The 15630-nt window shown below is 35.4% G+C and overlaps 1 long non-coding RNA gene across 3 annotated transcripts; it reads right to left on the bottom strand.

Annotated features, from left to right (window-relative positions):
* Nucleotides 1-2731: 2731 nt before the first annotated feature.
* LOC110695430 lies at nt 2732-7789 on the bottom strand. Of its 3 annotated transcripts, XR_002506051.1 has the most exons (7): nt 7494-7773; nt 7328-7386; nt 7007-7066; nt 5457-5517; nt 3824-4077; nt 3326-3442; nt 2735-3001 (listed from the first exon to the last, which is right to left on the bottom strand). It is a non-coding gene; the product is annotated as an uncharacterized LOC110695430 (long non-coding RNA). The 3 variants fall into 3 exon arrangements; XR_002506050.1 differs by having other exon boundaries at nt 2732-3001; nt 3824-5517; nt 7494-7789; XR_002506052.1 differs by lacking the exon at nt 5457-5517 and having other exon boundaries at nt 7494-7771.
* Between the last annotated feature and the right edge of the window lie 7841 nt (nt 7790-15630).

Genomic DNA, 15630 nt, shown 5'->3' with positions numbered 1-15630 from the left:
AGTAGAATCTAAGTCCTGGACTTAGGTATGGTAGGATAGGGTCCTATCGAGTAGCAAGTTCAGTCTAGAACTTGTGAGAAAGGTCTGATTGTAATAGGTTGTAACTAGGAGTGTTTGGCCTATTATAGTGGATTGGTTTGGTGTTTGAAATCCCTTGGAGGGTCAAAGTTTTACTTCCAATTGGGCCCTAGAAGGTTTCCTCGTTAAATCTTGTGTGCATTGCTAAGTTCTTTTACATTTGGTTTAATTCCGGAAAAGTAGTCAATATTCACCCCCCCCCCTGTAGTGTTCGTCTCAACTAACAAAATGTTTCTTTATAATCAAGCATCCTTGACTCATGGCCTAAACAACCATGTCATTCAAATAAAACCAACAACTATTGTTCTTTTACTTTGAATGTGAGTCTTTCCGTGTGTATACAAAACATTTGCTAATTATGGAACACAATAACTATTATTTGTTCTAGCCTTAGCTTTAAAAGGTCTTTAAACAAAGCAGATTACCTTACAACTAATGTAGCACCTACTTTCTTCATTCCAAGCTCGTAAGTCAATAACATAGCTACTTAACTTATACGGTTTGAGGTAACTTCAGAAGTGGAACTCTCAAGTAGTATCTGATACTTGTGAAGATAAGTTGCTAAGCGAACTACAATAACATAAACTCTTAGGTAGAATTGGAATCTCGTATTCCTCTTTTATGTTCCTTGTTCCTATATTTCTTATCATACATCATATCATAACTTTAAGAACCACTACTTTAAGAGTTTTTGACTTTTATACTTTGTTAGGCACAATTGAGCATTAATGCACTGTAAAACAAAGTTCCATCTTTTCCTTTAATTCATACTTGAATTACTACATCAATGAGTCCTACTCATTAGTGTATAAAGCGAAAAGATATGTTGGTTTTCAACTATTGACAATTTGAGTTTTCAACTCAATACTTCATGTTTATCAAACTACCTAGTATTTTGAATACATGATGTCCAACCGTCTTTTCGGACTAAGCCATAAAAGTCATTTATGAGAAGTTGTACTTTAGAAATGACTCTTCTTTCCTTGAGAACCATTCTCAAAAGATTTCCTTTAACCAATAGTTGGAAACATTATAATTTGATTTAGAATTCTACAAATATAAGTGCAAAGTATAACAATTATCAAGATAACATAATAAGCATTAAAATACATGCAAATTGGCAATTTCAATTAACTTATTAATGTTCTATTCACACATTTATAAATTTGTCCCAATTAGGCGAGAATAAAAGGATTCCAAGACCACAAAAATCAAAAAGTGATTAAGCATGCTTTGGCTTGTCTTAAAACTTAATACTTTAAGGTAAGCAATCCAACTGCTAATAGCTCTAAGCTTTTCTTGGTTCGATAAATCGTCGCATCCAATGCTTCCTTGACAGTTATCTCCTTTTCCACAATATCTAAGGACTCCTTACTGATATTGTTGAGTTTAACCAAAACTAACGTGTGTATGATGCCTTGCTTTAGCAAGCCCACCAACATACCTTACTTCCCTGGGAAAGTAGTAATGCCTTGCTTTGGCATAGCCCATTACTATTCTTATTAGTTCCGTAAGTGTCATTTTGGAATGACAATTTTGACTAAATATTCTTTGGGACTTAGGGTTTCTATGTTGGTTGATTTAAGTGACCTGAATTAATCATTCAACATTCGAAATCCTAAACATACATCTAATGTCGCAATCATATATAAGCAAACATAAAAGGCATAATAAAGATGCATTGGAAAACTAGCATGAGCCCCTTGAAACTTGAAGCATGCAATCTTCAAAAGGCCTTAATTGCATTTTCTTGGCTTCGTCTTCTTAGAAACGCCGTCTTGAGACATGACCACCAAAATGCAACTACTAGAAAAACTAGGATTAATCTAAATAATTTAAGTACAAAAATACATAACGGCATGCAGTCCATATTTAGATTTACAAAAATACAAAACGGATCGCAGTCCGTATTTACTATCCTAGTCGGGCCATACTAGTTGCCATTTTGAAAAACCTGCATTAGAACATCTACAATATTCCATTCATCCATTCACCAAAGTGAATGAGCCATGCATTTTACAAATAATTTAAGCATCAATACAAAACAATGTATTAAAACGAGCGCATACGAGTTACTAACTTAGGTGGTTAGTCCGATTAATACACCTAATAAAAACTAGTCAAAGTGTTTATCCGATTATGTGTACTAATGCAATAATATAAGCACAAGCTTTTTTTCGACACAGAAAAGCGTCGCAAAAATCTTTCTCAACTACTACAAAAAGCGTTAATTTAGGGCGCTTTTTCGAGAGAAAAAAGCGTCGCAAAAATCTTCTCGACGCCGTACTATTGTGGTGAAAAAATGAGTCGAGAAATTTGCCGACAACAATAAGCGTTGCCATTCTTGACTTTAATTTGTCCAGATTTTTATACGAAGCGTCGCCATTTGCAACAGCTGGCGCACTTCCTTAACTTTAACGCCGCCTTTTGTGGTCAAGAATCTTAAAGTTGATGACACTCTTTTATGTCCAGATTTTCATACATTTGATGTCTAACATTTTGGCGACGCTTTTTCATGTCCATAATTTCTATTTTGGGGACGCTTTTCTTGTTAATATTCTGTAAAAAAAATATCTAGAATACCAAAATAAGATACAGTATTTTATTCACCGACAATTATTTCTAGCATACTAATATTACCAAAAAAATAAAAATACATGTACAACAAAATTATGCCAAATATTTTTTATTTCATATAAATATATTATAGCATATGTACAATATCTCATAGTAATGAGTTTTCTATTACAGTAAATATAATTGCAACTTATACTTAACTCGTGACTAGTTGTAGTGGAACAAATTCCGAATCACTGATTTCAATCTTTAAATAGCTAAAATATATCTTTCTTCCATCCTTGAAATATTGCAGTTTTAGTTGTCAGCCCTTTTCTACCGTTTCTCAGTATATAATCTTTTGATCCTGCAAACACAGTTCAGCAAATGCATCAATCAATACATCAACAAGCGAATCTAAATACAATAGTAGATCAAAATTACTAACTATACAGAGAATACAATCTCTGAAAAATATTTTCCACCTAATAATTTAAGCAAACCAAAATCACAACCTAACTTTCATAACTAATTATGGAGTAAAGAACAAACCAAAAGTATCAAGGCATCCATACACTCAGAAGACAAGACATCATTTGCCAAATTCTTAAGTTTTGATTTCTGCAATGAATATTAATAATAGATGAATATGCAGAGCCCTGATAAAAAGAGAGAGAGGATGGTGATGTACCTTTTTTCTTCTTGGCTATTCTCGTTACACGTCTAGTCGAAAGCCATAATTATGGTTTCTTAAGCTGCTTGTAGGGGGGAGTAAAACAAAGTTCAGATTGTGACGAAATGCTCAGACCTGCAATCCAAAGAGGAAAAAACAGCCATTAACCTTTTAGACTTTCTTTGGAGAATATATACCTTATCGCAGTATACCACTACATGTATACAGGAACCAATATCTTCCTCCTAAAGTTGACATTTTGCAGCCAAAGCCTCCAAATCCCTGAATAGCTTTAAGAACAATAAAATCTTTATAGGAAAATTGCCTATTAAACCAGCCAACCAACGATAGAATGTGGCTAACGGCAGCTTCTTCTTTGACCTTGGAAACTTTTAGTTCCATTTGTTCTGGGGCAAAAGTAGGGTCCAAAGCTCCTCAATAAAGAGGATTAAGCATTGTTGGAAAACAAATAAGAACATAATAGAAACTAGTATTTAAATGCTTCTAGCAAGTTACCTATTTATATTACTTCAATAAGAAGTTCTATTCCATCATCTACTGCAGGAATCATGTATCTTCTGACAAATTTCATCTAGCTCTACCCTATTCTTTTGAGGCAAGCTCTTTCATCTTACTTTATTTGCTCTTCTATCCTTGAAACTTCTGCCAAAGGGTCCACGACATGCACAAGTGCATAGATCAGACTCATGCTATTCTCATGAACCAGCAAGGAGTAACTATTGATTGTATGACTTCTTTTCTTTCAACATCTGCTTTGATATGCAGGTCACAACATTAGTGAAATAATATTGTTTCATATTGCAATATCCTTACTCAAGCCAATAGCCCACCAAAAAAAAACATGGATGAAGGTTAGTACTAGCAGCTCACCAACAATAAAATCTTGAAAAAACAACTAAGAAGGGAGGATGTAGAACTAAAACTAAGATTAATTAAATACACGCCGAGAAACACAAATTATAACAAAGTCTAACTAAAACAGTTAGACATGAAAAACTCAAAATCATACCTTACCTTTTTTACAAGAGCAACTATAACTAATCCTGATTACAATTATAGCAGTGTGAAGTCACTATCCTTGTTCTATTTTTGATAATAGTTATATCACCGACAGTTGCATCAAGTTTCTGAAGGGACAAAAGTTTACCAAAAAAAAGGTTTAAGGATGTATACAAAAACCTAGCACATAAAATGGCTCTTTTACCTATAAATAAGTATGAAAAAGTTCTTAAATAAATAGATATATCTCCAGACAAGCTCGTGAATTTCGTTTCCAGTATACAGTAATTGCTGACCTCCTTGGAAAATAATGTAAGCTTAAATTCATTAAACTCGAGTCCTAGAGTCCTACAGGTAAGTTATTAATACATAAATTGTGTTTCTTTTATTGATTCAAGTCTGTCACAACCACGAACACACACAAGATAGGATACAATCACAACCACGAACACACACACACAAGATATGACACAAACACAGCCATGATGATAGCTCAGGCAGGAGGCCAGCAGCTCAGTCAGCAAAAGAAGGGAGTAGCAAGTTTGCAACAACACCTCAACGCATGCAGCAGCAACATACGTAACTGCAACACCCAACCTGTTGCCAAGTCACCTGCCATGAGGCTGCCAACGCGGCTGCCATGTTAGCAAGACAAGAGCAGCAGGGAGATCAAGTAGGCACCAAATTAGCACAAAAGCAGCAAGTGGAGAAAAAACTTCTTCAAACCCTCTTAAGTAATCACAATCCCCAATACACCCCGAAAAATGGAATTAGTTTGCAAAATTAATTCTACAAATAAGACCCGATTAAGAATTCAGTTGAAATCAAATAAAAAAAAAAAAAAAAATGAACTCTCCCGAATTTTCTCTTACAAACATGAAAGATCTCTTTGATTACACAAAGGTGTGTCATATTGCAAAATGCTAGTAAGACCCATTATTTCATGTTTTGGTACTTACAAAGGAATTTTCAATTACTATCTAAATACATATCAACTCGTGAACAAAAAAAATTTAAAGCCACTAAATTACTGGTTGAGCATGGAGTAATTCTCTTATATCATAATCGATAATAAGTAGTCTTCAACTCAGTTCTTAACTAAACAAAAAGAGTATGCAAAGAGATGTACCAGTTCTCTAAGCAAGTGGGCTTTGACAACACCTCCAACATCAAATTATGGCTTCACTTTTCTGAAATCCAATGCAAACTCCCAGAGTCACAGATCAAATGACAAGGGAAAACCCAAATCAATATGCCCCCAAAAAAACACCGACTAGATCTAGAGGAGGAATAAGTATTAAATTGAAAATCCATTTGATTAAAACCCTAAAAATAAACAAAAACAACATCGACTAGATCTAGAGGAGGAACTGACAAAATTACAAGTAACATTTGCTAGGTAAGAGAAACACCCAAAGATGAATTGAATTTGATATAAACTAACTAAAAAAAAACAAATATCAACCAAACAACCAATAAAATACAGTCAAAGGGAACAAGAATCTGCCATTTCGGTTTGGTTGTTTTTGCTTCAATTTCTTACTGCTTCTCAAAATCTCAACTTCTCTTTACAAATTTACTTCTAAACTTTAATTTAATCGATTGAATATACACCTATTTTAAAGTCGCACATGAAATCTGACTATACTATCTCTTATAACCGAATATTTACCCAGATTCAAAAGTAAATTGCAGAATGAAGCATAACAATATTTATAACTATAATAAAACCCTATAATCTCAGTTATTCATAAATCAAACAATAACTGATCGTAATTTTGTGATAATGTTGAAAAAATTTGCTAAAAACAATTTAATAGACTTCAATCAAAAGCGAAATTCGAATACTAAATTGAAATGTTTACCTTAGAATCAACGGCGGCATAGAGAGTGACAAAATTGATTACAGTTCAAAGTGAGTAGAGAAATTTCGTTACAGTTAAAAATTGATTCGAATACTAAATTGAAGTATTCCTGCTTTAATTTCATTAGGCAACAAAAACCTAGGCAACATAGAATGCAACAACAAATTCATAGTCTCATAGAGAGAGAAAAGGAAGAATTTAGATAATTTTCAGAAATTTGGATAACATCCTTGTGTAATATGGCCATCTCCATGCAATATTGGGAACAATTTTATATCCCTATCATTGAGATTAGAGTGATTTGATTAACCCTCATCATCACTAGAAGAATCATCATCACTATTCTTTTACTTTTTCTTCTTTATGATGTCAATTATTAGAGTAGAGAAAGCCTCGAATCTAGCCTTAGTCTGACAATCTAGTTGTTTTGTTCTCTAATCAAGTTACTCACATTTCTGATGGAAATCATCCATAAGTTTTTTTATTTACCAATTCCTCTGCCATAGTAATCACATACAAGGGAAAAATGAACGCACAAGAAAATAGTAGCAGCAAGAAACACAGGGGAATAAAGAATGCTATAATATTTTCAAACACCCTCAATATACCCTAAATTACACAGGAAATCCCTAGAGAAAATTACAAAACAACTCTATTAAAATCCCACCCAAACAGCAAGAATAAACCAATTAGAACCAAAACAGACCAGTCCGAACAAAACAGCCCAGTTTAATAGCAAATAAACTCCAAAAATTCTGAAATTTTAAAGGCAGAAAGTAGACAAAAAAACACCCAAATTTAAAAAAAGAATCACCTAAAAAGCTTCTCTAACGAAGGAGAACGAGCCAAACGAAGTCAGCACTCACAGCAGCTCCTACGAAAATCAATGCGATGGAATTGTGAGGCGAAAAAAACAATGCGATCTTGCTCATTCAAAAACATGAAACAAAAGGCTAATTTTCTGTATTGAATTAAACCAGAAGCACAAAATGTAACATAACAGAACCCTAAAATCTCAATTACTCATGAAGCTAACCCATATCTAAACATAATTTGTGAGATTATTGAAAAATAAAACATTAAAAAACGAATTTGGGTCAAGATCTATTAATTGATTCAAAGAGAAAGGATGTACCTTAATATTATCGATCGGCACTGAGAGGGACGACGTAGATTACAATTTTGGGTCAAGATCTATAAATTGATTCAAAGAGAGATGAAGATCTGAATTTTATATTGATTTACCTAAATTTGAAATTGAATCCAAGAAGGACAAAGATCTGAAATTGAAATTGATGTACCTCAATTCGAAGAATCTGATTCACAAAATGATATTCCTCACATTGAAATTACTCCGAGGAAAACAAAGATCTGAGTTCGGAAACAATGGTTCCGTAAGTGTCTTTGTAGAATTTGGATTGAAAGAGAGAAGAGTAGTTTGGTTGATGAGTAACTAGTGGTTTTTGTTTTTGTGTTTGTGTTCTTGTTCGGTGGTTACATCTTCCCTAAATTCTACAATTGAGGGTTTTTGCAGTCACTTGTAGGGCACTAGTTATGTTTCTCGACCCTTTATAACGCCAAAAATTAATTTCGTCCTAAAAACGCGTCGAGATATACGCATAGTATAATTAGTAGTTGACGCTGCTTGCCGAGCGTCGAAAGTCAAGCGTCGAGAAAATGCTCTTTTTGTATAAGGCTAAATTAAGCTCGGAACGATTAATGAATGTCCCACTAAATTCCACACCCAACTTAATTAAAATTCCAATTAAAATTAATTAAGCCTATTGAACAAAATTTTGTCAAAAATAATTTTGCAAGTACATGGAAAAATTGAGGCCTAGCCTCGTTTTAATAAAAAATACAAAAACGCAAAACTGCAAAATAGCAAACCCCTCAAGGGCCAAGTGCCTAGCATCCAAGCCAAGGGGCTAGGGCTGCTAGGCACCCTAGCCAATAGTTGCGTGCGGGTGCTGGCACGCTCAGCTAGCAGCGCATAGCATGGCACACCTGCTGGCACCAGTAGCCTTGCAGCATGCTGCGCATGTGTGCACGCAGCTGGAGCTGACAACTTGCTGCTGTGTCTGCTAGCACTTGCTATACACCCGCTGCCTAGCAGTGCTTGCGGGCTGGCCTTGCTCGCACACAACGCGCACACACGCACACCCTTGGCTCGTCAGCAACATGCGGGCTTCGCAAGTAGCCCTGCTAGCCGAGCCTAGGTGCTCGAAAACTTGGGCTTCGATTTTGTGCTTGTTGTGCTTCGGTATTTTATTCCGAATTTTTGTGTGACGTAAAATTAATTCTAAATTAATTTTATAACTAATATTGAGCAATATTGAAAATAAAACATGTACAACTTAAATAAATTCAATTTTAGTGCACAAACCAAAATAAATTCAAGAACCATTTTTTAAATTATTTTGTCTCAACTTGATGCAACAAAAAAATTAGGGTTATTCTCACAATTAATTTAACCAACATAAATTAATAATGAGATTTGACAAATAAATAAATAAATAATCATCCAACGAAAAAATTTATCCAACACTTACTTATGGACATATGAACATTACAATCTTCCAATATGAAGAGTAATGATATTTCAAGCACAAGTATGAACATTTAAGATTTTAATCAACTTCCAAACTAAGTAAAACCAAAATTTTGTTCATTATGGAATTTATCAAGTTAAGATTCAACCATTAAAGATAGAATCATTAACATTTTAAGGGGTTCAAAAATCATATTCACAATAAATTTTTCACACTACAAGCAATTTATTTGCAAGAATGTGAAATTCAAGTTTATGTGAAATTAAGAGCTAACCAAATTAATCAAACAATATGACTTCATAAACATGCTTAATAAGGAGTAAAATTGCAGAAGATTAATGGTATAATCAAACACATAATCCAACAATTGCATGCCATAATTAATCAAGGTTTAAAGATTTAAAATATTTTGTTTCAAACGAAAAACCCCTCGAAAAACCCTTCGCAAAACCACTTTCTGGGCCGATTTTGGCTTCTGGAAGGTCATTTTTAAACACTTTGTGATAAAGAATGATTTAAAACGTCGATTCCACCCAAAATTCACTATTATTGAGTCGAAATCAGGGTTCGTAGGCCAAAAATAGCATAAATACGATTTTAATCTAATTAAAAACGAGGTCCTACTCTAATTAGGATGCTACACCAGAAATTTAAATCCATTTAAATCACTAAAATTAATTATTAGTGACAATAATTAAATGCATGTAGCTCGTGATACCGCTATTGGGTTTTGCGATGTCCAACACCGCGCGGAAACGAAACCCGCCCAAAGATCCGTGCATAAATTAAAGCAACTAAACATGCATGCAATTAATTAAACAATAAACACATAATAATAGAGAGAGAGAAAAAGAGGAAAAGAAGATCATACCCTTGATGCGTATTTTCACTTAGCACGAGCACGAACACACGAACGGAGAAAGAGCCTCAAACGCGACCCCTCCAACGTAGTCCACCCACGCGCCCAAACTTGGCTTATATTACTGGCTAGGGTTATATTAACACTACTAACAAGATAATCTGTTTATAAGGTTTTTTTAGTGGAGATGCCTTGTATAGAGTTCAACTCTTGCAAAGAATTCCCAAGGGAGGCCTTGGGTATTTATAGGAGAATCATCTCCATCCCCTTGATATTATATCAATGTGGGACTTCTGCAAAGTTGAGAAAAGCTAGTATTTAATTTAATTCTAAAATAAATTAAATAGCTAGAACAAATAGTCAAGTAACAAGTGGCAATCACATGGGAGTGGTTAGGTGAGGACCACAAGAAGAGCCACATGGCCTCCTTGTTCCCCAAGCCACCAAACCCACCAATCACAACAACTTATGACAGGTCAAGGCTTAGGCAACAAGGCTTGCCAAGGTGGCAGCCTTGTGCCTCGGCTAGGCCCTATGCCTTGAGCACTAAGGCCGGCCTTTGCTGGTTACCTTGTGCTCTCGGATGGGCTAGCCAGCAAGGCCAATCGCAGCACAGCAAGCCTCACACGCTTGCGGGCCGCTGTTGCTGCTAGGCTGTGGTGCTGCCATCACAAGCCCAAGCACAAGCCGGGTTGCTGCTGCTGCTTGGTAACCGCATCATACGCTAGCAAGGCCTGGCTAGCTAGGCTAGCTACTGGGTCTTGCTTGAGATGCCTGCGCACCACGCACTCGTACAGCAGGCCCTAGCCAGCCCATGCACGTGGCTTGCTTGGCTTGCGGCCAGTGCTAGGCTTGCAACAGCATCAAGCTAGCCCTAGCCCTCGCACGGCTCGGCCGATGCGAGGCTAGGACTATAAGATTTGACTTGTTGTTTGATTTATTTGCGCGTCTCGTAGCTTCCTAGAATCGACTCGACGTTTTGACGTTCGGCTTCGACGCTCTAAGCTTGGAATCCGATGTCGGAGTACGTATCCTCATGTTTGACGTATTAAGGCATTCGGCTTAATTCGTCGCCTTAGTTTGGTTGCATGCTTGGGTATGACCCGTTAGGTTCAGTAAAAGGAAAGCTGTGAGATTAATATAATTAATCTCACTGATCGGAGATGGCCTCTAGCCCGACTTTCCGATCACTTGACTTCACTGAATAATTAACTCCGTAATTGATTTTGAACCCTCTATCGGAATAATACACTTGTTCGTAGGACACCATTCCTTTCAAAACTAGCTGCTAGTATAATTACTATAAGATTTTAAGGCCAATTACACCAAGCTAATTTGACTGATTACATCTTCAGTTTTTATATTGATTCGATTGCACATCACACCAAGCCAAGCATATATACATGCATACATACAAAATAAATCATGTTGCAAGCCATAGAAGAACGCAACTGAATGTACACGCACCAGTTTGGAAGGGAGAAGGACGCATAACACTGCAATTATATTCAAAACTGATGAATTTCAAGCATCATAAACTATCCCAGCACACCAAAATTGCAATTTTGATCTTATAATCAATAATTATGAATTTCAATCATCATAAACTATCTAAACCTTTGAAATTGCAATGTGCCTCATGAAAACTCTAACAAGAAGAATTCCAAACAAGGACTATAATTAATAACACTAAAATAATTACATCTTCAAAATTTAGTAAATCAGTTCAAGGTGACATTAGAATTCATTTAACAAACTCTGCACGAATTTGCATGTAATCTATCTAAAAACTTAAGTTTAGAATTTAATTATAAAAAAAAAAATTAAACGATTGATTTGCATAAGTTCTTGAAAATTCATGAATAAAAAAATTAAACGATTGATTCGATTGCACATCACACCAAGCCAAGCATATATACATGCATACATATAAAATGAAAATCATGTTGCAAGCCATAGAAGAACGCAACTGAATGTACACGCACCAGTTTGGAAGGGAAAAGGACGCATAACACTGCAATTATATTCAAAACTGATGAATTTCAAGCATCATAAACTATCCCATCACACCAAAATTGCAATTTTGATCTTATAATCAATACTTATGAATTTCATTCATCATAAACTATCCAAACCTTTGAAATTGCAGTGTGCCTCATGAAAACCCTAACAAGAAGAATTCCAAACAAGGACTATAATTAATAACACTAAAATAATTACATCTTCAAAATTTAGTAAATCAGTTCAAGGTGACATTAGAATTCATTTAACAAACTCTGCACGAATTTGCATGTAATCTATCTAAAAACTTAAGTTTAGAATTTAATTATATAAAAAAAAATTAAACGATTGATTTGCATAGGTTCTTGAAAATTCATGAATAAATAACCAAAAAATTAAGAAAAAAAAAATCAGCACATACTTGGAATTGGAAGCACAATTCGATAATACCCTATATCACACGCTCAAGACAATGATTGATTTTCTGATTTTCTAATCATCAATACCCAATATCAACGAACAGGTATAAACTTAGGTCAGAGATTTTCGATGGCTTTGGGAGGAGGTTATTCAGGGATCGATTTTGTTTTGTTTTCTTAGGCGGTTTCGAAATTAATTTTGCTCCAAATTTTATTTCGTATTTTTTATTTTCTTTTGGCATCAATAATAATAAACCTAGCAGCAGATAAATGAATTGTTAAAATTGGTAATTAATTAACACACTTACTTATTTTTATTAAAAGTTTAATTTATTTTTTTACCTATAAATAAGTAACACCTCTTAATGTTACCACAAAATGTTACCTATTTTAAAGTGTTACTTAATATCAAAGTGTTACAATCAAGTGTTACTTAATATCAAAGTGTTTCAATCATGTGTTACATAATGTCAAAGTGTTATAATAGTGTTACTTATAAATTAGTTATGTTTCTAGCTTTGAAAGTTATACCATGTGGTGTTACCTTAGGTTAGTTTTGTACTAGTGTATAAGTGTCATTTTGGAATGGAAATTTTAACTCAATTTTCTTTGGGGGTTTGAGTTTTTATGTTGGTTTGAATTAAGTGATCTTAGCCAATCATTCAACATGAGAATCCTATAAGCATGCATCTAAATATCAAGATATAAGCAAATAAATAGATAAATAAATGCATAGTGAACTAGCATGGCCCCTTGAAAAAATCTCTTGAAGCATCCAATCTTAAATCTTCAAGGTCTCCTTGGCATCTTTGACTCCGTTTTCAAAGAAACATCGTCTTTGACTTTGACTTCAAAGAATTTAAGTACTAGAAGCTAGGAAGTAATCTATATTTTCTAAGAACATAAACACTTAACAGCACGCAGTTCGTATTTAGATTTACAAAAATACATAACGGATCGCAATCCGTATTTTCTATCCTAATCGGAACATACTAGTCACTTTGGTAAAAATCTGCATAAGAACATTTCTAATATTCCATTCAACCATTCACTTCTAAAGTGAATGGCACATCCAAACTTTACAAGTAATACAAGCAATATCATAAAGACATGTATCGATAAAATAACGCGCACTAGGTTAATTTTGTCAAAATTGATTAATAATGCTCCCACTAAAACCCGCATTCATTAATCCAATTAAATTTAATTAAACAATAAAGTCAATTTTGTTAAAATTACGGGATCGTGAGAAAAACCGAGGTCGTGCCTCGTTTTTAATCAAAACTAAGTGATCGAGGTCCATGAGTGGTCTAGAGCCACTTGCACTAGCACTAGCTAGTGCTAGCCGCAAGCACGAGTGTGTCGCACCATGCTCGCATAGTGTTGCCTAGCAGCCCAGCTGGCCATGCTTGCTGGTGCGTGGCGCTAGCTGCTGCCAGCAGCCCTTGCAAGTACACACACGCATGTGTTGCTGAAGCTAAGCGCTGTCCAGCAGCCCACGCTTGCATCCCTCGCAACGCACACCCCGCTCCTGCCGCACATGCTCATGCCCACACTCACCCGCACACACAAGCACAGCTCGGCCATGCAACATTCGTGCAGCAGCCCTTGCTGGCCAAGTGCACAAAACATGGCTCCAAGCTTTGTTTTGGTGCGAGCTTCAAGAATTTAACCCCGGAAAAATTTGTGTGACATTTTTAATTTAAAATCCAATTTATAAATTAAAATTTGAGCATTTTGAATTAACTTTAAGTCCAACCAAAATTAATTCAAGTATGTGCAACATCAAAAATTATTTTCAAGAAACATTCTTTAATAATTTTAGATTATTTTGAGTCAATCAATATTTTAGGGCATGCAACATAATTAAATTAACTTATCCATGATTAAAATCATTATGATTTTGACAAACTAACAAAATAAATTAATTAAACATCCAATGAAAAGTAATTTATTCAATTAGGACTCAACAAGTTTGAATATTTCAACCATTCAATGAAATCCAACATTCAAACTCAAGCATGAGCAACATGAATTTCAAACCGATTTTCAAAATTATTAAAATTCAATCTTTGTTCATTTAGGGTTTCAGTAGTCAAGTCCAAATCAATTATCAAATAAAGATTAAATCTTTAAACATTTTAGAGGTCATTAATCACAATACAACATAAACCAAGTCACTTAGAACAATCCAATTGCAAATTTAAGCAAGTTCATGTTTAGGTGGCATTATTCATCCAAAAATAACCAATTTCATGCATTAAAAGGAGTATAAGTGCAGTAGATTAAATATGAAACCACTCACATACTTACCCATTTTATCCATAATTAAGGTCCAAAGATTTAAAATTTTCTCGTTCCAAACGGAAAAACCCTCGAATAACATGTTTCTTAATTGATTTTGGTTCTAGAAGCCATTTTTAACAACTATGCCGGTAAAGTCTTATCAAGAATGTGTTTTCCACCCAAAATTCACTACTTTTTTGTCAAAACTAGGTTCGCTAGCATAATGTATCATTAATCCAATTTTATCCAATAAAACCCAAACCCTAATCTAATTAGGTGCTAATCCTGATTTAAATCCAATTTTAAATCCCCTTAATTAATTTTATTCGTAAAAATTAAATACAAGAGGATCTTGATACTGCTATTGGGTTTTACGGTGTTCTAAACACCGTGTGGAAACCAAAATCCCGCCCCGGACCACATGTATAATTAATACGACTAAATAACATACAAAGAATAAAGCATAAACATATATAAACATATATCTAAACACATAAGAAGAATAGAGAATATACCCTCGTAGCTTACTTGATTGCCCTTACCTTCAAGAACCTTAGACGCCTTGGACGGAGCGAGAACCACAACGCGCAGTTCTTCCAACATTATCCACCCGCGCGCCCAAATTTGGGAAGGTTTAGTGGTTAGACTAAAACCCGACACGACTCAAGAGAATTACGTACTCCAAAGGTTTTCTCACTTTTATGCGTAGATCCCTTTTCTGAGTCCAACTTTTGTATAAATCCCCTAAACCAAGTTGGGGATTTATAGAGTTGGGATCTCCCATCATATCCCAAGTTAACATTTCCATGTGAGACTTTCAATAAAAGTGAAATTCTAACATTTATTTTAGTTCCAAATAAAATAAATTAAATTTTCAATCCAAATAATTAAACGACACTTGGAAAAAGGCTAAGGCGGGAGTAGGTTAGGACCACAAGGGGAGGACCACTCCCTCCCTTACTCCACAAGCCTCCACCCCTCCTAATAAGCTACGACCAGTTGGCCTGGCAGCACCAACCTTGGGCTCCAAGGCACGCCACGCTGGCGGCCTGGCCCTTGGCTGAGCCTACTAGCACACGTTAGCCTAGCACGCAGCTAGCTTACCGGCTGGTGCGCGCAGTGGCCTGCTAGCTGGCTGCTAACTTATGGGATGGCGCGCACACATAGCCTGGCCAGCCAGCCATGCCGCGCGCATGGTATGTTGGGCTGGCTGCCATGATGCGCGTATGGTCAGCCGGCCTAGCTGCCATGCTTGCGGCATTAGCTAGCACACCTTGGCCTAGCCCCTGCAGGGCTAGCACCATGCTAGGACGATGCGGGG

The sequence above is a fragment of the Chenopodium quinoa genome, unplaced genomic scaffold, assembly GCF_001683475.1.
Source record: "Chenopodium quinoa cultivar QQ74 unplaced genomic scaffold, ASM168347v1, whole genome shotgun sequence".
Classification (NCBI taxonomy): domain Eukaryota; kingdom Viridiplantae; phylum Streptophyta; class Magnoliopsida; order Caryophyllales; family Amaranthaceae; genus Chenopodium; species Chenopodium quinoa.
Note: the sequence above shows the minus strand (reverse complement) of the source record. Positions and strands in the feature narration are given on the sequence as shown.